This window comes from Kogia breviceps, chromosome 15 (assembly GCF_026419965.1).
Source record: "Kogia breviceps isolate mKogBre1 chromosome 15, mKogBre1 haplotype 1, whole genome shotgun sequence".
Taxonomy (NCBI): Eukaryota; Metazoa; Chordata; class Mammalia; order Artiodactyla; family Physeteridae; genus Kogia; species Kogia breviceps.
Window position 1 is genome coordinate 60075779 of NC_081324.1, and position 22274 is coordinate 60098052.

Sequence of the window (22274 nt, forward strand, 5' to 3'; positions counted from 1 at the left end):
TGAACCTTGAGGACAATATTCTCAGTGAAACAAGCCAGACATGAAAGGACAAATAGATGAATCTGCTTAAATGAGGTACCTAGAGGGGTCAAACTCATAGAGACAAAAGGTAGAAAGATGGTCACCAAGGGCTGGGGGAGGAGATGGAAGTTAGTATTTAATGGAGACAGTTTTTCTCTTTGGGAAGATGAAGAAGTTGTAGAGATGGATGGGGGTGATGGTTGTGTAACAATGTGAATATACTTAATGCCATTGAACTAGACACTTAAAAGTGATTAAAACAGTACATTTGGGCTTCCCTGGTGGCGCAGTGGTTGAGAGTCTACCTGCCGATGCAGGGGACACGGGTTCGAGCCCTGGTCTGGGAAGATCCCACATGACACGGAGTGGCTGGGCCCGTGAGCCATGGCCGCTGAGCCTGCGCATCCAGAGCCTGTGCTCTGCAACAGGAGAGGCCACAACAGTGAGAGGCCCACGTACCACCAAAAAAAAAAAAAAAAAAACAGTACATTTAATGTTAATATATATTTCACCACAATAATAAAAAAGTAATTGTACTATGTAACCAATAGGCCTTCCCCTGCCCCCCAGGAAAGCTCTGATCTCTAAATCCCCTGGGCCTGCAGTGCTCTTGGCCCAGCGAGGACTGGAGCAGAAACCCCACAGGACTGAGCCCGGAGGTGACGGGCGCAGTCTCGTCCAGGAGAAACGGGGAAGGCAGAGGCTGCGGAGAGAAGGCGAGACGGATGGGGCCTTTGAGACTTTACTCCTGACCCTGACTTTCCCTGAGATGAATTTGCTCACCCAGCGGCTCCCCTTCCACCAGCCAGGTTCTCCTAAACCCCTCAGCTGCTTTTCCATGTCTGCTGCCTCAGACCATCTCTTATGTCAGGTGTCAGTCTCACATTCTGCCCCGGCTCTTTTTCCTCCGTCCGCTTCTGAGGTCTCTGCTCCTGACTCAGGCTTGTACGGAAGGATTCTAGCGCATCCCCACCACGACTTGGAAAGGCCATCTGTCGGTCAGTACTCCTGCCTCAGCACCCATCTCATCAATCACCCGGGAGGGGCTGGGTGTGCATCCTGCCGGGTGGTCGATGGCGCACATGGCTTCTGGTCCATTAGGGGTGGAAGGGTTCCAGCCTGTGCTTGGTAGCAGCAAATTGCTTATCGGCCCCACCAGGGAGAGATTCCGGGAATGCTCCTCGTAGTTCCCTGAGCGCTCAGGACAGGGCACAGTGGAAGGGAAAAGCTTCTCTCTGGGCCCTCTGCTCTGTGCTGGGCCAGCTTCCTTCTCCTCCCTGGCCCTAAGGAGACAATGCCTGGCAGAGAGTCGCCCCACGAGGCAGCTTTCTCGCCTGATCTTTTAGTGGAATTGTCTGTTTAAACAGTCATCCTTCTGTACCCCAGACCTCCCAGCGAGTCCTTTTAGTCGTGACCTCCAATACCGCAGCACGACCACACAGTTTCACCCCAGAGCACCTCCTGGTATCTGGGCAGCAAGATCCTACTGAGCACGTCGCATTCACTTTTACCCATCCTTTAGCAGCTGTGATGTTTGCAAATCTTCATCTCTAGCGCTATCAAAATCCAAGATCCCCAAAGCAAATGTGGGCAATCGCTGGAATTTCCCTACCCTCTGGGCAGCAATTTTTGGGAACCATAACAGAATAGAACGAGAAAGGGCCTGGATTCTACCTGCATCTTAAAACCGACAGCTGAATGGAGCCCTGACGCCTCATTTTGATGTGCTACCAGGTTTGAATCATGCTGGCACTGCCCCACCTCTCAGCTATAATAATGGGGTTTTGAATGGTTGGATTGTAGCCCCAGGATTAAAGTCGAGCTGAGTAATGTGGTATTGAGTTAAGGCATGCCCACAATAAAGAGACTGTTCTTCACTGTGGAAACCAAAGCATAGGCAGCGTTACTTTTGCTCATGGCGAGTCCTGTCTTCAGATGTCTTGCTAAAAGGGAAATAAGCCCTTCTCCTGTTTGTTCTTTTAAAAGCGCCGTCTCTAATATAAGGACCGTCCCACTTCTAGAAACTCAGCATTAAAATGATATCTTTGAAATTTGCCATAAATAGTGCAAATATTTTTTCCAAAATGATCTTGACTATGAGCAAGGTAACACAGCAACAACCACCACCCTTCCCAATGCCAACTAAAAATATTTTAAATAGTTTTCTCACTATTCCAGCCCAGGGTCTTCCACCCATCCTATTTGCAATGCAAAGCAGAAATTTTAAGACTATGAACTCCGTGATTCAGACATACCTGAATTCACATCCCAGCTCTGGAAGTTACTGTGGGGTGTGGCAGTTATAAAACATGTCATCCGAACTTAAACACTCCTCAATCAAGAGCTGAAGTCTGTGTTCCCTGCTCTTGAGTCTAGGCTGTTAGACTGCTTGGCCAAAAAAATGCAACAGAAGTAATGGTACCAGTTTCTAGACCCAGGCCCCAAGAAACTAGCAGCTTCTACTGCCTGTCTCTTGGGGTGCTCCTCTTCTTCTTGAAACCTGGTCACCATGCTGTGAGGAAGCTGAACAGCCCACGGAGATGCCTGTGATGGGTGGTCCCATGTTCTCAGGTCCCTGGACCCAGCTGAGCTCCCAGCCAATAGCTAGCCCTGTGAGGGAGCCATCTTGGAAATGGTCATCTAGCCCCCAGGCTACTATGAATAATACTGCTGTGAACATTTATGCACACGTTTTTGTGTAGACCTACGTTTCCATTTGTCTTGGGTATATACTTAGAAGTGGAATTGCTAGATCACGTGGTAACTCTATGTTTGACCATTTAAGGAACTGCCGACCTCTTTTCTGCAATGGCTGCACCATTTTACATGCCCACTAGCAATGTATGCGGGTTTGCCAACACTCTATTATCTGTCTTTGTGATTATAGCCATCCTAGTATGTAAGTGTTATCTCCTTTTGCTTTTGACTCGCATTTCCCTGATGGATGATGATATTGAGCATCTTTTCAAAATGTGCTTATTGGCCCTTTGAAAATCTTCTTTGGAGAATGTCCAGTCAGATCCTTTGCCCATTTTTAATTGGGTTATATGTATTTTTACTACTGAGTTGTTCTTTATATATTCTACATCTCAACGCTTTATCAGATATATGATTTACAAATATTTTCTTCCATTCTGTGGGTTGTCATTTTTTACTTTCTTGATGCTGTCCTTCAAACCACAAAAGCTTTTAACTTTGATAAAGTCTAATATATCTGTGTTTTCTTTGGTTGCCTGTGCTTTAAGTGTCATATCTAAGAAACCATTGCCTAATCCAAAGTCACAAAGATTTACACCTGCTTTTTTTTCCTGAGAGTCTTATTGTCTTAGATTAGGTTTCTGATCCATTCTGGGTTAGTTTTTGTATATAGAGTGAGGTAGGGCATCCAATTTCATTCTTTTACATGTGGCTATCCAGTTACCCAAGAACCATTTATTGAAAAGACTATCCTTTTCCCCCATTAAATGGTCTTGGCATCCATTGAAAATCAATGAACTGCCACTGTGAGGGTTTATTTCTGGGCTCTCAATTCTACTGCATTGCCTTATATGTCTGTCTCTATGCCAGTAACACACCGTCTTGATTACTGTAGCTTTATAGTAAGTTTTGATTTTGGGAAGCGTGAGTCCTCTAACTTTGTTCTTCTTCAAGATTGTTTTGGCTACTCTGAGCCCCTTGCACTTCCATATGAATTTTAGCACCATCTTGTCCATGTTTGAACGAACTCAGCTGGAATTTTGATGGCAGTAAATGACTGTGGATCACTTTGGGGAGTGTTGCCATCTTGACAATAGGAAGTCTTCTGACCCTGAGATATCTTTCCATGTATTTAGGTCTTCCTTAGTTTCTTTCAACAGTGTTTTGCAGTTTTCAGAGTGTAAGTGTTGCATTCCTTTTGTTAAATTCATTCCCCAGTATTTCATTCTCTTCGGAGCTATTGTAAGTGAGCAGTTCCTGTTTCTCAGCTGATGGAGAAGTCCTTCCATGCTAAGAGCTTTGTCTGACACAGGTGTTTCAGTTACCTGGGAGTTTCAGACTTCTCTGGTTAAGTCTCAGCTATTTCATAATGACTGAACTGGAAATAAACTCCATAATAAAGATCTTCCCCTGCCCCGGTCTAACAGGTTCTAACTAAATTTATGCTCTCAAGGGACTTATTTTTTATTTTAGAAAATTCCCTTTGACTGATTGCTACCTCCTCCTCTGCCACTACTGGCGCTGCTCTGTGCTTGTTTGGTGCCAATCCTGGTACCTTTTTTGTGAAGCAACCACTGAGAAGGCTCCAGAGGTTACCATGGCCAATGAAGAGCCCCAGGAGGGAGTCAAGACAGAGGACCACGATCACATTTACATGAAGGTGGTGAGGCAGGATGGTTCTGTGGTGCAGTTTGAGATTTGGAGGCGTAACCACTTTTGACGAAAGCCTATTGTGAATGACGGGGGTTTGTCCATGAGGCAGATCAGATTCTGATTTGATGGGCAGCCAATCAATGAAACAGACACACCTGCACAGTTCGAAATGGAGGAGGAAGATACAGCTGATGTGTCCCAACAGCAGACAGGAGGTGTCTGCTAAAGAGAGAACCTGCTGCTTTACTCCAGAACCAAGAAGTCATTCTAAGTTAGCAAACCACGATTTGGTTCCACCGCATCGTGACTGCTGCAGTACAGTTTTCTCTAGTCTTTCATTTTCCCCTCCCCCACTCCTTTGTTGTACATTAAGTAACAGAGGTATGTGCACAAGCATATTGATTTTTTTAACTAAATGGCCAATGGTACATTTTGATCAACATCACAAGGAGATGGGATGGGGGAAAATACTGCTTCTGTGAAAATAGTCCCTCTCTCCATTACTGGCATGCTCATTCAGCTCATCTATTTATATGCCAGTAAGTTCTTTGATTTCCCTGTTTAACGAAGAAAGAACAATGTAAAAATTGTTGCATACCTTGTTCGATTGGAGAATTTTAATGTTTTGCATTTTCATTTCAAAACCAAGAACAATTTTGTAACTTTTTTTGTATGTAGCTGTTACAGGTAGGGCAATCTGTCTTTAAGCAAGGATAAATTACTGTAAAAGAAATGAATCCTAGATAGTTTTCCCCTTCAGGTCAAGCATCTTGTTGTTTAAGTAAACTTCGTGGGTTTCTTTTTAATGCTTTTTTACTTCTGCTTCTCAGCTCAAGTGTGTAATTAACAGGAAAATGGAAAGTTGCTCACTATGCTTTCTGCGGATCGCTGTTAAATCACCTTATTTTAAGGAAAACTAACGCAGAAATCCTTCCCCAGATGCTCTTCTTGGGAAGAATTTTACTCCTCGGGCTATTTCTGAATGTGCTTTCAGCAAAAAGATTTTCAGTCAAAGCATATGTGATTTTCAAGTTTCTTCTTTGCTGGGAATAATTAGAAAAATCACAAAATGGAGTTCAGAAATAGAAAAGAAAGATGATGTGAAGGAAGAGCAGTGCGAATTCTGCCAGAAGCCTTGGGAGGAACAAAGGGAGCTGGGAAAGGCCTCTTGCCTCCACCAGTGCCTGCCTGGGGAGGATGCAGCCCTCAAGGGGCTCCAGTGCCCACTGGGTGCAGCCAGGCTGCACTGCAGTTATCCCAACCAGAGTGGGACCAAAGTGGGCTTCTCTCTGAGAAAAAAATTTCAAATACACAAAATAAAAAGGAATTAAGTATTTGTCACAATGAACAAATACAGTGAAACCACCTATGCCTCCATCACCCCAGATTCAACAGTCATCAACTCATGGCCAAACTTGTGTCTTCTATAAACCGACTAATCCCCCACCCCAACCCCAGATTATTTGGAAGCAAATCCCAGACGTTATATTATTTCACCCATAAACCTTTTTTTTAAAAATCTTTATTGGAGTATAATTACTTTACAATGGTGTGTTAGTTTCTGCTTTATAACAAAGAGAATCAGCTATACATATACATGTATCCCCATATCCCCTCCCTCTTGCGTCTCCCTCCCACCCTCCCTGTCCCACCCCTCTAGGTGGTCACAAAGCACCGAGCTGATCTCAAACCTTTTTTTTTTTTAATTAAGAAATTTCTTGATATTTCTTCATGAAGTAGTAAGCAGAATTAAAGAAACATACAGCCTAAAACAGTCAAAATGATCCGAAAATTTTTGTGACAATTACACATTTACAGCCAAAGTAAAAATGAAAAGTTTTTAGTAAACCACTTTAAACGTTTTGCTCAGTAATTTATCTGAAATTGAACAGATATGAGGATAACTAGGATAGTGCCACTTTATGCTTCTCCAAAACAGTTGTCATCCTTGTAAAACAGTGGTTTGGTTCTGCAAGATTCCACAAATTTTCTTTGCCCAGTGTGAAGGGAAAGCCTGAAGATGAAAATAGCAGAGTCGACAACCAAAGAACTAGATTCTGCCGACCCTGGAGCAGGATGACCATCTGACTCAGACCCGTCCTGGTGAGGAGCAGAGGAGGAGCACGGATCCCGCTGGGAGAAAGCGAGTGACTCAGCCCAGGTCAGGATGGTCAGGAGGCGAGATGCTCTGAGGAAAGCATGTGCCCAGCTCATGCCACAGCTGTGACTGTCGAGAAGGCCAAAGGCTCCCACTGCCTTGCAGGTGGCTGGGCTGTTTCCAGTGCAGTGAAAATTGTCCATGTAAGTCTGAATAACTTCCTATAAAAGACAAATGTATGGGGCACAACTGCATGAGTTCCCTTACGTTCTGGCATATAAAGTAAGCAGTGCCTTGGAAACAATTCCTACGCTAAGCTGCTAACTGGCTCGCAAGCTAGATCGATGCACTGCTGGCTACTCGTCTGACAGCTATATTGGTGTCTTTTTTCCAATTTTTTTTTTTTTTTTTTTTTTGCGGTGTGCGGGCCTCTCACTGTTGTGGCCTCTCCCGTTGCGGAGCACAGGCTCCGGACGCGCAGGCCTAGCGGCCATGGCTCACGGGCTTAGTTGCTCCGCGGCATGTGGGATCTTCCCGGACCAGGGCACGAACCCGTGTCTCCTGCATCGGCAGGCGGATTCTCAACCACTGCGCCACCAGGGAAGCCCTATATTGGTGTCTTACCTCTAATTGGCATTTGGTTTGGTTTTTTAAAAAATAAATTTATTTATTTATTTATGGCTGCGTTGGGTCTTTGTTGCTGCACGTGGGCTTTCTCTAGTTGCGGCGAGCGGGGGCTCCTCTTCGTTGCGGTGCGTGGGCTTCTCATTCAGTGGCTTCTCTTTGTTGTACTGCACAGGCTCTAGATGCATGGGCTTCCGTAGTTGTGGCATGCAGGCTCAGTAGTTGTGGCTTGCAGGCTCTAGAGCACAGGCTTAGTAGTTGTGGCACATGAGCTTAGTTGCTCCACAGCATGGGGGATCTTCCCAGACCAAGGCTCGAAGCCCTGCATTGGCAGGTGGATTCTTAACCACTGCACCACCAGGAAAGTCCCAGTATTTGGTTTTAAATCCAGTTTCAGAAGAATGTTTTACAAAAGTTTAAGAAATTTACTAGTGGTATCAATTTGAAGTAATAACTTACAAAACTACGATAATTAAAACCGTGTGCTACACAGGAAAAACAGATCAATGGAACACACTAAGAAGCTTAGAAGTAGATCTGTATACGTACAGGAATTCAGTATAAGGCTGGCATTTCAATTCAAGGAGGAAAAATAGTTTATTCAATAAGTGGTTTGGGGACAACTTATCTAGAAAAAAGAAATAAAGTTGAATCTGTATCCTATAAACTAGAATGAGTTCCAGATGGATCAAAAATGTATGTTGGATGTCAATTACATCTCAAAAAGCTGAAATAATACATTTGGGGGGAAAGTGGAATCATTCCAGTACCAGAGGAAATCATGGGCAATTTGTTTTTGCAATAATTTCCCTTAGAAAAGGGAAAAATCTCCTATATACAATACAAAATCCAGAAACTGTATCCTAAGTAATAAAGAACTGGGCTGGCCTGTCTCCAGTTGCTGGGAGGTAACCTTTAAATACCTGGAATTTCCCAAGTCATAAGAATGTCTTTGTCATTCTTGGTGGACCCTGAGAGTTTATACTAAGGAGATGACTCAGATGGTGGCTTGCCAGGACAGGAAGACCAGCGGGTGATTAGAGGGCTGGAGCTTTGAGTCACGTGGTATCAGCCCAACCTCTGGGGAAGGGAGGGGGAGCTGGAGGTTGAGTTCAATCAAGTGGCCCATGATTCACTTACTCACACCTACACAATGAAACCATGGAAACTCTGGACATCAATGTTCAGGTGAGGACCCCTCGCTGCCAATCCTAAGCATGTTGTCATGCATCACTGTGCCAGGAGGGTGATGCGTCCCAACTCCACAGGGAGAGGACATCTGGGACCCTCCCAAACCTTGCCCTCAGTGTCTCTACTTTTGACTGCTTTTGATTTGTATCCTCTTTGCTACAATAAACTGAAATTTAAAAAAAAACACACACTGTATCACACTTTCCTGAGTTCTGTGAGACATTCTGGTGAATTATTGAAACTGAGTGGGGAGTGGGGACCCCAAAGTGTAGCCTGTTGGTCAGAAGCATGGATGCCTGGGGAACCCCGAGCCCGCGGCTGACATCTGAAGCCTGGAGGGGGCTGGCGCCCTCACCTGAAAGGTTTGGCCTGACTCTGTAGTTGAAGTCAGAAGTCATGGCACCTTTAACAAAGGGACTAATAACTGCTTATGTTAAACGCCAGAATTTTCTACATGGGCTCCTCAGAAGAATGGAAAAAGACCAATACCAACTGGGAAAACGTTTGCCACTCATACCACAGAAAATGACCAAATTTTCTAACAAGTAAGGGATATCTACAATACAAAACCAAAACAAAACCATTAGAAAAAGCAGCTTAACCAAAACATAAAATACAAAAATCTTTTAAACTTATAAAAAGATATAACACCACTCATAATAAGAGAAACGCAAAATGATACTTCCCAAGACATGACTTTTTTACCTACCAGGTTGGGAAAGATGAAAAGTTTGGATCACGAACAGCTTGTGGGAAAAGCTGAAGCTAAGTTCTCTCACTCTTTCTGGTGGAAGTGTCCATCTGTGAAACCTCCAGGAAGAGCAATTTGCCAATGACTACAAAAATTTTGCTGCACATGACCTTCAACCCAGTGATACTACTTCTGGAAGTTGATCATATGGACAGATCTGTCCATGTGTAAAATTATTATGTACAAGCTAATTTATTTATTTATGGCAGTGTTATTTCTAATAGCAAAATATTGGAAATAATCTATATGTTCATCAGTAGGAGAGGCCAGATAAATTATGCAACATCCAGACGATAAAAAGAATCTGTGTATCCAGACAACAAAATGAAGTAGGAAGCCTTTATGCAGCGGTTCCCCAACCTTTTTGGCACCAGGAACCGGTTTTGTGGAAGAACATTTTTCCATGGACTGGGGTGGGGGGCTGATGGTTTCGGGATGATTCAAGCACATGACATGTACTGTTCACTTTATTTCTATTATTATTACACTGTAATATATAATGAGATAATTATACAACTCGCCATCATGCAGACAGGAGGCCGAGCTTAGGCAGTAATGCAAGCGATGGGGAGCGGCTGTAAATATAGAAGCAGCTTCACTCGCTTGCCTGCCGCTCACCTCCTGCTGTGCGGCCCGCTTCCTAACAGGCCACGGATCGGTACCCCTTCCAAGGGTTGGGGACCCCTGCTTTATGTGCTTCTTTAAAATACAGTAAGTGAAAAGAGGGCACAGCAAAGCAGGCAGTTTGTGAAAGGAGGGGGGTACCTGAGTCTCCTCGGGCTTCCTTAACAAAGGGTCACAGGCTTGGGGCTTAAACAACGGACACATATTTCCCACTGTTCTGGAGGCTGGAGCGCTGAGATCACAGTGTTGGCGTTGGTTTCTTCTAAGCCTCTCTCCTTGGCTTGCGGTCCTCCCTCTGTATGCCTCTGTGTCCTAATCTCCTCTTCCTATAAGGACACCAGTCATTCTCAATTAGGGCCCACCCATAAGACTTCACTTTACCTTAATCACCTCTTTAAAGTCCCTCTCTCCAAATACGGTCTCATTCTGAGGTGCTGGGGGTTAGGGTTTCAACATATGAATTGCGGGGTCAGGGGCAATTCAGTCCCTAAGGGGGTAGAAAAGGGGGATACCTATAGATACAGATACATGTCTGTATATGAATAAAATATCTATGGAATATACAATGAAACCATGAACACTATTTGCCTCCAAGGAGGGGACATGAGTGGCTGGAGGATGGGGAGGGAAAGGAGATATCTCATTCCTTACCCTTTAGAACCTTCTGGATTTCGTATCATTACTTAGATTATGGATCAAAAGGGTATACAAATTTTTTAAATTTTAAATCAAGAAGTTGAGTTGGGGGACTTCCCTGGTGGCGCAGTAGATAGGACTCCGAGCTCCTAATGCAGGAAGTCCGGGTTCGATCCCTGGTCAGGGAACTAGATCCCACATGCATGCCGCAACTAAGAGTTTGCACACCACAACTAAGGAGCTGGCAAGCTGCAACTAAGGAGCCCACACGCCACAATTAAGGAGCCTGAGAGCCGCAACTAAGGAGCCCGCCTGCAGCAACTAAGACCCCATGCAACCAAATAAATAAATAAATATTTTTTTTAAAAAAAGAAGTCGAGTTGGCATGTAGGACTTCAGACTGCATCTGGCATTTAATGGGAAGACTGTTTCTCTATTGATGAAAGAACTACTCCTTACTTTCTTCAAGGCTGATAATTGCCTGCCTGGCACTTATGTAGTCTCATTAAAGCTACTGGAAGTCAATGTTGTCACAAGATTAATGCTTCCTATTTTCAAAATAAGCATTTGGACATTTATTATTCTCAGAGTCCAATTTTCTGTGACAACAGCATTTTTCTGTCACTAGCTTTAACGCGTAGGATAATGTGTTTGTAGCTGACAACTATTTTACAAATAGTAAAGTATGGTGCGTAATGATGTATGTTCACTCAGACAAAGATATGTGTAGTTGAACAACATTTTCATAAGTTAGTTATAGCTACATAATACATCCTGTATTGCCATAAGATGGGGAAATAAAGGTGCGATTTTTAAAATCTCAGTGATAAGAATAAATTTCCCAGTTTCTCTCGAAACGATGTAGAGTATAGACAACAGGACTGGTAAATTCACCCCAGGATATTTTGAGGAATAATAATAGCAACTGGTAAAGGGTGCAATTGTTCGGTGCTAGATGTTTGCGAAGTGCTTTTACACAGAGCTCATTTATTTCTTGTAACTACTCTTCAAAGCATACATTTTGACTCATATTTTACAGATGAAAAATGTGAGTCAGTGTAGCTGGAAAATGGCCAGCATCAATTCTGAGTCATTTTGTAATTCAAAGACTGTTTGTTTGGTATGTATATCTAGAAATATTGCCAATTTGCATAAATTGGTCCAACTTCCATTCAGCCAATGGGTCTGCCCAAATACCAAGAAAATGTGATCCAGGGACCAAAACATGAAGTTAAACAACACACAAGAGAAAGGAAAATCTCCAACAGTACATGAGCACTCATTTGTTGAGTGATAATTGTGGTATGCAAAGCATTTTCACATAGCTTGTCTCATTTAATCCTTACCATGGGAAATATGCAGGCCAGTTCTTATCACAAACCCTCAAAGAAGCATTATATTAATAATATAATGTCTTTAATAACATGAAGCCTGTTTTACATTCTGTTTATGCTACTGAATGTTTCAATATATATCCAGAGATGCACCTAAAACCCTACGAAGTATAAAACCTAGGTATGTGATAGAACTCCAATGACAGATTTGTAACTGAACATGAAAAGGTTCTTGTTTCCCCAAGAATTAAATATTCAGTGATCAGCACTGTAGTGTTGGAAGACAGTCACAGCCTCTCTCCAATGTCCTGAGCCCCTCACAGGGTCCCAGCCCGTCATCCACTCAGCATGACATATTGGACTCCTTAGCTTTGGTTACCAGTTAAAGATCTGATTGTAATTGTAACTACAAGGATTCACTTGAGTTGCCTATGGACTAACCAGAGATAGGAGGCATGTTCAGGAAATAATATAAACTAACCAAAGCAGCTCTGCTTCCAGGCTTAGCCTAGACACAAGTTCTGAAATAGTGGTTTCTATCGTTTGTTCTCTGTGGAATCCTGGCTCGCCTCCAGATTTCAGAGAGCCAGCAAAAGGGACCTTAGCACGTCTATCTGGATTCTCTTATTTTTTCATACTAGAAAGTCATGATCAAAACCCAGACAACACGTCACTTTTCAGAATACCAGGAAAATAGAGTTTTAAAATATTAATTGTGTGTTCACTGAGCCTCATTTTGCCTGTCAAAGACAAATACAGCATCGTGGTAACTTATTTTGGAAATGACACTGATGAACTTACTTGTTGACAAAAGTATCTGAAGAACTTAATAACATTTATTTATTCAAATATTCTCTCTATATTGACAACCTGTGCAAATCACTACATGATAAGGCAGTAAGATAATAGGGAAAGCTCTGTCTCCAGAGTCAGAGGGACTTAGGTTTGAATCCTGTCTCTGCCAATACTACCTGTGTGATCTTGAGCAAATTATATCACCTCCCTGGGCCTCAGTTTCCTCATCAGTAAAATGGTCACATGATGTCACCAACTCCAAAATGGTTGCTTAAATACTCAATAAAATCATTCATATAAAGCTCTGGCCAAACAGTCGCCCCCCTTTCTGTGTGTGTGTGTGTGTGTGTGTGTGTGTGTGTGTGTGTGTGTGTGTGTGTGTGTGGTCAACCTCAAAGAGGCAATAGATATTTCATGACGTATGTGAGTCAAATCATTATGCTGTACACCTTAACCTTATACAGTGCAGTATGTCCAAGATATCATAAAACTGGAAGAAAAAAAAAAAGAGGCAATGGAATGGACCAAGAATATTTTGACACATTTGATACTTACCTTTACAGTTCACTTAGTTTCGACGAGCCTGAGTTTCCACATCTCTGAAAGTTCTGCCTTCCTTACAAAGTTGTTGTGGGTTCTAAATGGGATAACACACATGAGTGTTCCCTGGAAACTATGCCGTTACAACCCATTCCTCATTTTCTGTGCATTTCCACAGTCACAGACAGAATCGCGGTCTCCAAAGATGACCCCCAGTGACCCACATTCCCAGCATTCCTGCCTTGGAGACTTCCCTCTCACGCTGGATCTGGGCCAGCCTGTGACTCGCATCAGCATCAACCGGGAGAATGTGGGAGGAATGACTGGGTCAATTCCAGCCTCCAAGAGGCTGCGAGCACCTGCCTCTCAGCTTAGCTCGAGTGCCTGTAGGGGCCGCGAACTGCGTTGAGAGGTCCGGCTACCTTGCTGGGGAGAGCACAGGAGACAGTACGTGGACCTACCGTGTGGAAGGAGAAGCCCCATCACCGTACAAAGAGATGGGGAGGGCGACCGGCCGCCCCACATCCCGGCTGAGCCCCAACTTCCGTCCATCCTGTCCAAGGCTTCATGGGCGGGGACCACCCTCAAGGGCACGAGCCACCTCTGCAGGCCAACCAAGCGCCCAGGTGACTGCAACCCAGCTGACATCGCAGGGGCAGAAGAACCGCCCTGATGAGTCCGCGTCACGGGGGCTAATAACGTGTTGTTTGAAACCACTGAGTGGTGGCGTGGTTTGTAACCCAGCAGAGACAACTGGGACCCAGACCCAGACCAGTTCCGTCAGAGACGGCCCACCTGCCTTCCTTTCCACTAACTTCACAAGCACAGCTTGCTACAACGGAAGGAAGCCTCTTCCCAAAGCCTGCATGCCCCCCACCCCGTGCCCCTCCTAGTGAGCTCTGCACTACCATCCACAGGATTGGGGAGGGCGAAACGCATTAGGTTCTCAGCTGTGACACCAATGTCATTCCCTCCCCAGGACTCGGACCTGGCCTGGCGAGGTTGCCGGAAGGATCAATGAGCCTAGGCGGTTCTGAGTTCTCACATTTCTACTCCCCACGACGCCTCTCCCAACACGAGCTCACTCCTGATCGATTAGTTTAAACACCTTTAAGCTGGGAGTCCCCTTTTCCCAGGGGACCCCTGCTCCCCCGCCCCCAGCCTGGTCATTAAGGCCCCTCCCACACATCCCCCAACAGCCAGCCGTGCATGGACATGGGGGACAGCAGCAGGGGCAGCACATGAGGACAGGGTGCACGTCGGGCCTCCGCTGCGTGTCGAGGGGACAGTTTCTTTGGCCATCTGCTAACATTTCCTCCCTCGTCGCTGAGAGGCTTGTTCCCCTGGAGCCTTCCCGCCCTTGACATGCAGCCATGAGGGTTTTCATCCAACTAAGACGATTGGGCAGGAGCTGCTGGAACAGAGTCCTTCATCTGCTTTGAGCCACAAGGTGAATTTCTGGAGTCTATGGTGGGAGAACTCTCTCTTACAGAGAGAAAAAGTGTTTTCTAAATTCCAAAACCTCCCCTACCAGATCAACAGCCAGGCTTGGCCAACTTGAACTAGAAAGTTTGGGGTCCAGAGAGTCCTAGGTGACCTCTGGAGGAGGCTTGCAGAGGGGGCTGTGACTTGGGGACTCCTGGCCCGCTAGGGGGCTCTGAGGTGAGGCTGGGCTGACCCGGAGCAGGACAGCTGGACGGTCACCCCCAGCGTCAGAGCAGGTCAGGGCTGAGACCAGGAAGGCATGTTGCACCAGCCAGGGCCGGGGAGGGGGGTGGGGAATGTCTGCTGGAGGGAAGGAGACATAGGATCGTGGGAAGGGGGTGGGTTCTGGAGACCCTAGACTCTGATCATGCTGAGACACCAGACCTCAACTCAGATCAGCTGCAGCGCCAGGGCCTGCACAGCTACCAAAGAATCAGGCAGGACCACTCATACCTAAGCAGAGAATCTCCAGGCCATCACCCGAATGCCAGGGCCAACGGGTCCCTCCTCGGCCAGCAGGAGCCTGTGCAGAAGAACATGGCAGGAAGAAACTCGAGCTCTTCCCCGGACACAGATGCATCTTAGGAAGGAGGAGAAGGAAGAAGAAAGAGCCCAGGCAGGGAGTTGAACTTCAAATTACTGTTTGCAACTGAAAGGGGCTGGGAGAGGTGGAGATACAGGTAAGAAACACCTGTAAGTTCATGCTACAAACAGCAGCAGCATCCAGCATAGATGCACTTGGTCACAGAAGGCAGAGGAGCCTTGTAAGTTTCCACTGTGACGCACACCTGGGCAGCCTTGCTCAGGCTTGACCTCTTAGCTTCTCCACCTGTGCCGTGAGGATACGCACGTGCGTCAGAGCCGTGTGCAGAGGACCTAACGACACAAGACCTTGTCGGGATGGTGCGGGACCCGGAGTTGGCCCAGAGCTTGTGGCAGGTGTTCCTTCCGTCTGGACCTCACCACGAAGTCTCCACAGATGGCTGTCTTCCCTGAGTTGTTGCCTAGGCATCCAGCTCATAGACCACAGGCAACTCAAGGACAGGGACAAAGTCTTACTCGGTTTCGTGTCTTGGGCACTGAGCCTAGTGCTGGGCACACATTTGTTGAATGAATTCATCCTGAAAGATAAAGATAAGCAGGTGTGCAGCCCAGGCTTCCAGAAGCACCGGCGGGCAGTTTGGAGGACGAGGCTCCAGGACCTCACATTGGCTCCCTGCCTCCATGGACTGACCTCCCTCCCCAATGGGTGAGGCTGGATGGGCCCCATGGTGCCAGGAAGTACCAACAGGAACTGGGGGGGGGGGTGCTGAAGCTGTGGGTCATGCTGGTCAAGAAACCACGGCTCACGAAGACTGTCCGAAGTTAACGGCACGAGGACACTGGCCGTATGCTACTGGGATCTGAGTGGCAGCCGGGCAGGCAGGGCACACCCTTTACTTACCTGAGGGGAGATTGAAAGTCTGTGACATGAGCGAGTAAAGAGCTGGGAAGAAGGGGCAATGGGGATTTGTTGACTAACAAGAATAACCAGGGGGCTACTCCAAGCTGGCAGCATGCCCAGACTCTCTGTGTTACCAAACCTTCACAACAACCCTCCAAAAGTGGTACCCAGTCCCTGTTTACAATTGAGAAAACATAAGTCACAGAGTTCAAGTAATTTTCCCAGGAGCACAGAGCCAGCGATAGGTGGCTGGAGAGCTGGGCCCAGGCCGCCCGAGCCTACAGGGCAGGACAGCAGGTCAGCAGGTGGGTGTGTCCACAGACTGGGAGCCAGCACTCATCCTCACACGGGCTTCCTGCATCCTTGGAAGCCTCCCCAGTTGGGACGCGATCCTGAGCCCCATCATTCTGACTAGACCAGGAATGGACACACCTTCTCTCTTGATGGAACCCCTCCTCCACTGTCCCTGTGCAAACATCTCTAAGGAAAGCGGACAGCAGAGAGATGGGAGGGGCTACCCAGACCCCAGCTCAGCTCCAACGCCAGGCAGCAGCCCTCCGACCTGAGTTTGCGTTTCTGTCAAATGCGACTGGTTGACTCCTAATTGCTTGCAGCTCTGAGAGTTCACAGTTCAGGAATTGCTACACAAACGATTCCCTCTCACAGGACCATTCCAACCTATGTGGAGGTTATTAACCCCAACTAGGCCCTGTTTAAAAACGTCACACCAGAGATGTGTCCTTAGAAATAAGCATGTGTGATGAACTGCAGAGTCTGGCTCCCAAATATGGAAATATGAAGATAAACCCGGATGCATCAAGTGCAGGAACCATACAAGCCCGTGTGAGGATGAGAGCTGGCTCCGAGTCTGTGGACACACCCACCTGCTGACCTGCTGTCCTGCCTTGTAGGCTCGGACGGCCTGGGCCCAGCTCTCCAGCCACCTATCGCTGGCTCTGTATTCCTGGGAAAATTACTTGAACTCTGTGACTTATGTTCTCTCAATTGTAAACGGGGACTGAGTACCATCTTTGGAGGGTTGTTGTGAAGATTTTCACTATGAACATCACAAAGACTTGTCAAGGAAGACACCAACCATCTAACTGGCATACCTGAGGCTGCAACTCATACCCAGCAGGGCAGGTGTGTTCCCTCCACCCCGAAATCTCAGGAATCTCTTCACTCAGCAGCCCAGACAAATGGTCTCAACGCTCCGCAGTACACGAACATTCCAGGCCACAGGGCAGCACAGTACAGGGAAGATTTATTAAGGGAATAAAACATCCAAAACCTACTGATCTTATGCCACAGGCAAACCATGCCCTTTCCCGAGCACAACACTCATTTCTTCCGAAGCACGTCCGTGTACCATCCCCATAATTCCTGGTGGGTAATGGAGGACATCCTACCGGGTTTCAGTGTGCAGCCCTGGGGGTCCCTGGAGAGACGGTCCTTTGACAGCAGCATACAATAGTGCGAATCAGATCAACTCTCTTCACATTCACCTCCGAAACAAACAAGACCCCAAGGAAAATAAGCAGCCCAATTTCTACTTTACAATCTTCACATATCTTTAACAAATCTGGCCAAATTCTTAGGTTTTTAGCAGAACAACAAGAATTTTTGACACTTCCCAGGTTCTAAAGAACCCATGGAAATACTCAAAAACCAGAAATAGAGGGTAAGTGTGGAGGATGTCTTGGTAAAAACTGAGGGCGTGGGCTCCGCTTTTCCTCCATCAGGTCAAGAACCCGCCTCTGCCGGGGCTTCACTCATCATCACCAGGCACTACGGGCCACCGTGAGAATTGGGCCCCTCGACAGCACCTGTCTGTGATCGGGCAGATGTGCCAGCTGCTCACCTGTCCCTCTTGCTAAGCACAGGGAACAGCCAGCCCCCAGACCCCTTTCCTTCCAATCCACGTCCTCCTCCTCCTGACACCCCAACACACACACACACACACACACACACACACACACACACACACACACATACACACAAACTCTGGATGACAAATGAGCAGTCAATTTAATCTCTCTGCTCTCAACAAGATCGCACAACAGATGGAAGGTCAAGGGTAGTGCTGAGCGCCTGGGAGGGAAGGCTGTTTGGGGGGCTGTCACCATAGCAACAGGAAGAGCACTGCTGAAGTTTCCATTCTTGTGCTGCCACTAATTACTACGAATGTGGCATTGGGCCCTGTGATCAGCCGTCCCCAGAGCAGCCTGTTACCAGCAGATGCTGGTTTTCTTCTCTAAGAAAGTTAGCCAAAGACTGAAGTTGTGTTTGGTTGTTTTTCATTTTAAAAACACTGACAGGTTTAAGAACACTTTGTTTTACACTGTATTGTAAGAGCTCAGATGCCTCGAGATTCTCTCCAAACAAACACTGTTCTGTGGAAATAAAAGGCAGGCCCCATAGTATTAACTAACTTAGTGTTTAAACGCGTTCACGGCAGGGTGGGGAGGCCACTTGAGTGCTCATACCGGGAGAGACTTAGCAGGTGCCTCTACCCACCCCGCTGACAACTAGATCCATGTGAACTTTTTTTTGGAAGTCAAGTTTTCCCTGCTTATATATTAAAACTTTTACTAAGATTCATCCCAGAAAAGCTTAGGGTTAACATGTAGCGACGCTTCAAACCGACACAGAATTGAGTGGGTTTGGTGTGGCTCTGGGGGCAAAAGTGAGACCAAGTTTCATTGAGAATGACAACAATTCAATCTATTTTTTCAAACCTATGTTAAATCTGTTCCATAAAAGTTTGAGACAGCTTTACCAAAAAGTATATATGATATTTAAAGACAAATAAATTTTTGAGGGAGTTGATATCAGAAAAACAATAGGTAGGAAAATAAAATGAGAATAACACAGAGATATGTGCCATATAGCTCTGCACACTTGGCAGAGGAAAAAAATGCCATATTGCGAGATATATATTTCTTCCAGAAGCTAAAACAAACCAGATATTCACAAGAAGCACACCTTTTCTGATGCTGGGACCTAAGGGGAGTGGTTCCATTTCACCCCATGAAAAGGTTGTTAAAGAAAAAAATCGTTCATGGTACTTGTTAAAGAACGGTCAGACAGGGCTTCCCTGGTGGCGCAGTGGTTGGGAGTCCGCCTGCCGATGCAGGGGACGCGGGTTCGTGCCCCGGTCCGGGAGGATCCCACATGCCGCGGAGCGGCTGGGCCCGTGACCCATGGCCGCGGAGCCTGTGCTCCGCAACGGGAGAGGCCACAACAGTGGGAGGCCCGCATACCGCAAAAAAAAAAAAAAGAACGCTCAGACAGACTTCATTCAGGGAACTGTCATGATGGGTAAACGACCACCGCAGTGAGGTTTTATGGGGGAGAGAGGTTGGGCTCAACTCCAAATACAAGGATAAGGGGAATTTATAGCCGAGAAGGAGGATGGTGCGGATAGGGTCTCTGGGCAGCCCACAGTTTCTTAGAAAGTACCTCATAGCCAGCTCTCACCTGAGGAAGCAAAACACGATGATTCCAGTCACAGCCCTCAGAGGGTTGAGAGCCTTCTGATGGGAACTGCTGTCTACAGTGGGGTCCAGCTTGTCCTGCAGGTCAGCTGTTCTAAAGGGGGAGGGGCAGAGAATCTGTATCACCGAGTCGGAACGAAGGGGGTGTCGCATTTTAAAAGCCTATTCATTATTATACTACAGTGTTCTAAAGTCAGAAAAAAATATTTTCAAGATAGAAATAAATTAGTCAACAACAAGCTTCTAGACTCTAGAGATACATGGAGTCAGTAATTCTCAATCGGGGGTATAATCTAATCTTCAGAAAATGTGAAATTTCTTTTTTTTTTGTGGCGGGGGGCTGCATTGGGTCTTCTCTGCTGCATGCGGTCTTTCTCTAGTTGTGGTGAGCGGGGGCTGCTCTTCGTTGTGGTGCGCGGGCTTCTCATTGCGGTGACTTCTCTTGTTGCGGAGCACGGGCTCTAGGCACGAGGGCTTCAGCAGTTGTGGTTCACGGGCTCAGTAGTTGTGACTTGCGGGCTCTAGAGCGCAGACTCAGTAGTTGTGGCTCACAGGCTTAGTTGCTCCACGGGCATGTGGGATCTTCCTGGACCAGGGCTCAAACCCATGTCCCCTGCATTGGCAGGCAGATTCTTAACCACTGCGCCACCAGGGAAGTCCCAGAAAATGTGAAATTTCTTTTAATCAAAAGGATGAGGAATCGAAAGCAATGAGGTAAACTGTTGGTCAGGTGGTGTAGGAGAGAAAACTCAAAGCATCAGAGAGAAGCCACACTTTTGAATACCAGAAAGTGCTCTGGAGATTGTGCCATCATATCAAGCAGTGGCACTCATTCTAGAGTTTATATGGCATCTCAAATAGGCAAGACAGGCTTGAAAAAGATGATGAACGTTGGAGAACTCACACTCCTGATTTCAAACCTTACTACAAAGCTGCAGTAATCAGTGTGATGCTGGCAGAAGGACAGACACACCAGACCAATGGAGCAGAACAGAGAATCCAGAAGAAAACGCACGTGTGGTCAAATGATTTTTGACAAGGACACCATCACAACTCATTCCTGTCTCCTAGAGTTCTCATGAGGTTCTCACCACATAAAAGGGTGTCCACAGTGGGCTCACAGCCCTCAACAAATAGGAGGTACACTCACGGCTGTGATGACCCTGTCTCCGTTCTGCTAGTAGATGGAATCCTCCCAGGAGGGAAGAAACAAACGTTGGCATCTCTGCCTCTCCCCTCATGCAGGACACACAGCTCTGCCCATGCCAGATGGCCAGTGAATGAATGAATGAGCAAGTGGGTGAATGAATGAATGTCTATTGTCCAGGAGGCCCTCCTAGGGAAGGAGCAGTCCAGGTAAACGACCCCCGCCCCATGCAACCGCAGGTGCTCAGCCTCTCTAAATCCGAACAGGCAGCTGGCGGTCTGCCCAGCTGGTTCCTCGGGACCTCAGGGCACTGAAACCTCCCAAGCTACCCTTAAACCAAAGGCCTTCTGCAAAAAGAAAGAGGAATCCCTTGGCTTCCGTTTTGGATTTCAGTGATGTTTGTTTTTCCCAAAGCTCTCACGACCTTTGGTAACATCTGAAATGTGATATTTCCTGCAGATTTGCTCATCCCTGCTCCAATGAGGAAAATATCAAGAGAAAAATGTTACTTCTGTGTCAACGGGGCTTTCAGTCAGTTTAATGGTGATAAGACGTGGGTTCTCATTTATTAACTATAAACCAGTGGTTCAGAACTGGGGGTGGGGAGGGAGTGATTTTCCCTGCCAGGGGACATTAAACAATGTCAGGAGACATTTTTAGTTGTCACAGCTGGGGGAGGGAAATGCTATGAGCATCTAGTAGGTGGAGGCCAGGGATGCTGCTAAATAAAACTCCTACACTTGGGACAGTCCCTCCACAAAGAAAGATCCAGCTCAAAATGTCACCAGTGCAGAGGCTGAGAAACAAACCCTACCACAAACTAAAACAAGAGATGAAAGGTATCACTGTTAAGAGAGAATGTTCAAAAAAAAGATAAAATCATGACTCTCATACAGATAAAAAAAGGAACCCATGATAAAGATTTTATTTAACTCATGAGAGAAGCGAATGTTATAGCCAATTCAAAAAAAACACCTGAAGAACAAATTTATAGATCAGGTTTATTGAAGTTAATATGCAAATTGAGGCAAAACTGGGCTTCCAGAGTGGGGGAGGGAAGCAGGGTGAACCTCTCTCTACAAGATAGGATGGAATCCATCATCCCCCAAGAGGGCACAAAACTGTGAAATAGCTGGGTTTTTTTTTTTTTTTGGCCATGCCTTGGGGCATGCAAGATCTCAGTTGCCCGAGGGGTCGAACTCCCGCCCCCTGCAGTGGAAGCCTGGAGTCTTAACCACTGACTACCAGTAAAGTCTCTGAAATAGCTCTCAAAGGACCTGGACTACTTGGAAGGGTGTGATGTAGACAGTGTGAAGGCAAAACACCAGTGCTTCTCAGGATTAAATGTTTGCTATGTCAAGGTCAGTTTTAGAGTCATTTGGGGATTACAGACCAATTGGCAGAAAAGTTTCAACATGAGAGCGCTGAGGTCTGTTCCTCAGACCCACAAGCCCAGAGCTGGGCCTAGATTTCTAAGAGCCTGAAGTCCGCGGGCTCACTGAGGTCTCATCTGCTGATGGGCTGGTGGGATTCAGCCGGGGAGTGGGGTGGGCACTTCCTTTAAAGGCTGCAGGCTTAGTCTGTCCTGGAGTCCCTCCTCCTCACACCTCCGCCCCATCCTCAGGAATTGGGCCTCACCTGGTTGTTCCAGTGGAGTTTCTCGAACTTGAACGTGCATGTGAATCACCTGGGTTTCTGTGAAAATGCAAGCTCTGGTGGGGGTATGTCTGGGCTGGA

General features: G+C 46.5%; 1 pseudogene; it reads left to right on the top strand.

Moving 5' to 3' along the window:
- The first annotated feature begins 4315 nt into the window (after nucleotides 1-4315).
- On the top strand, nucleotides 4316-4597 carry LOC131742899 (small ubiquitin-related modifier 2 pseudogene; annotated as a pseudogene).
- The last annotated feature ends 17677 nt before the right edge of the window (nucleotides 4598-22274 follow it).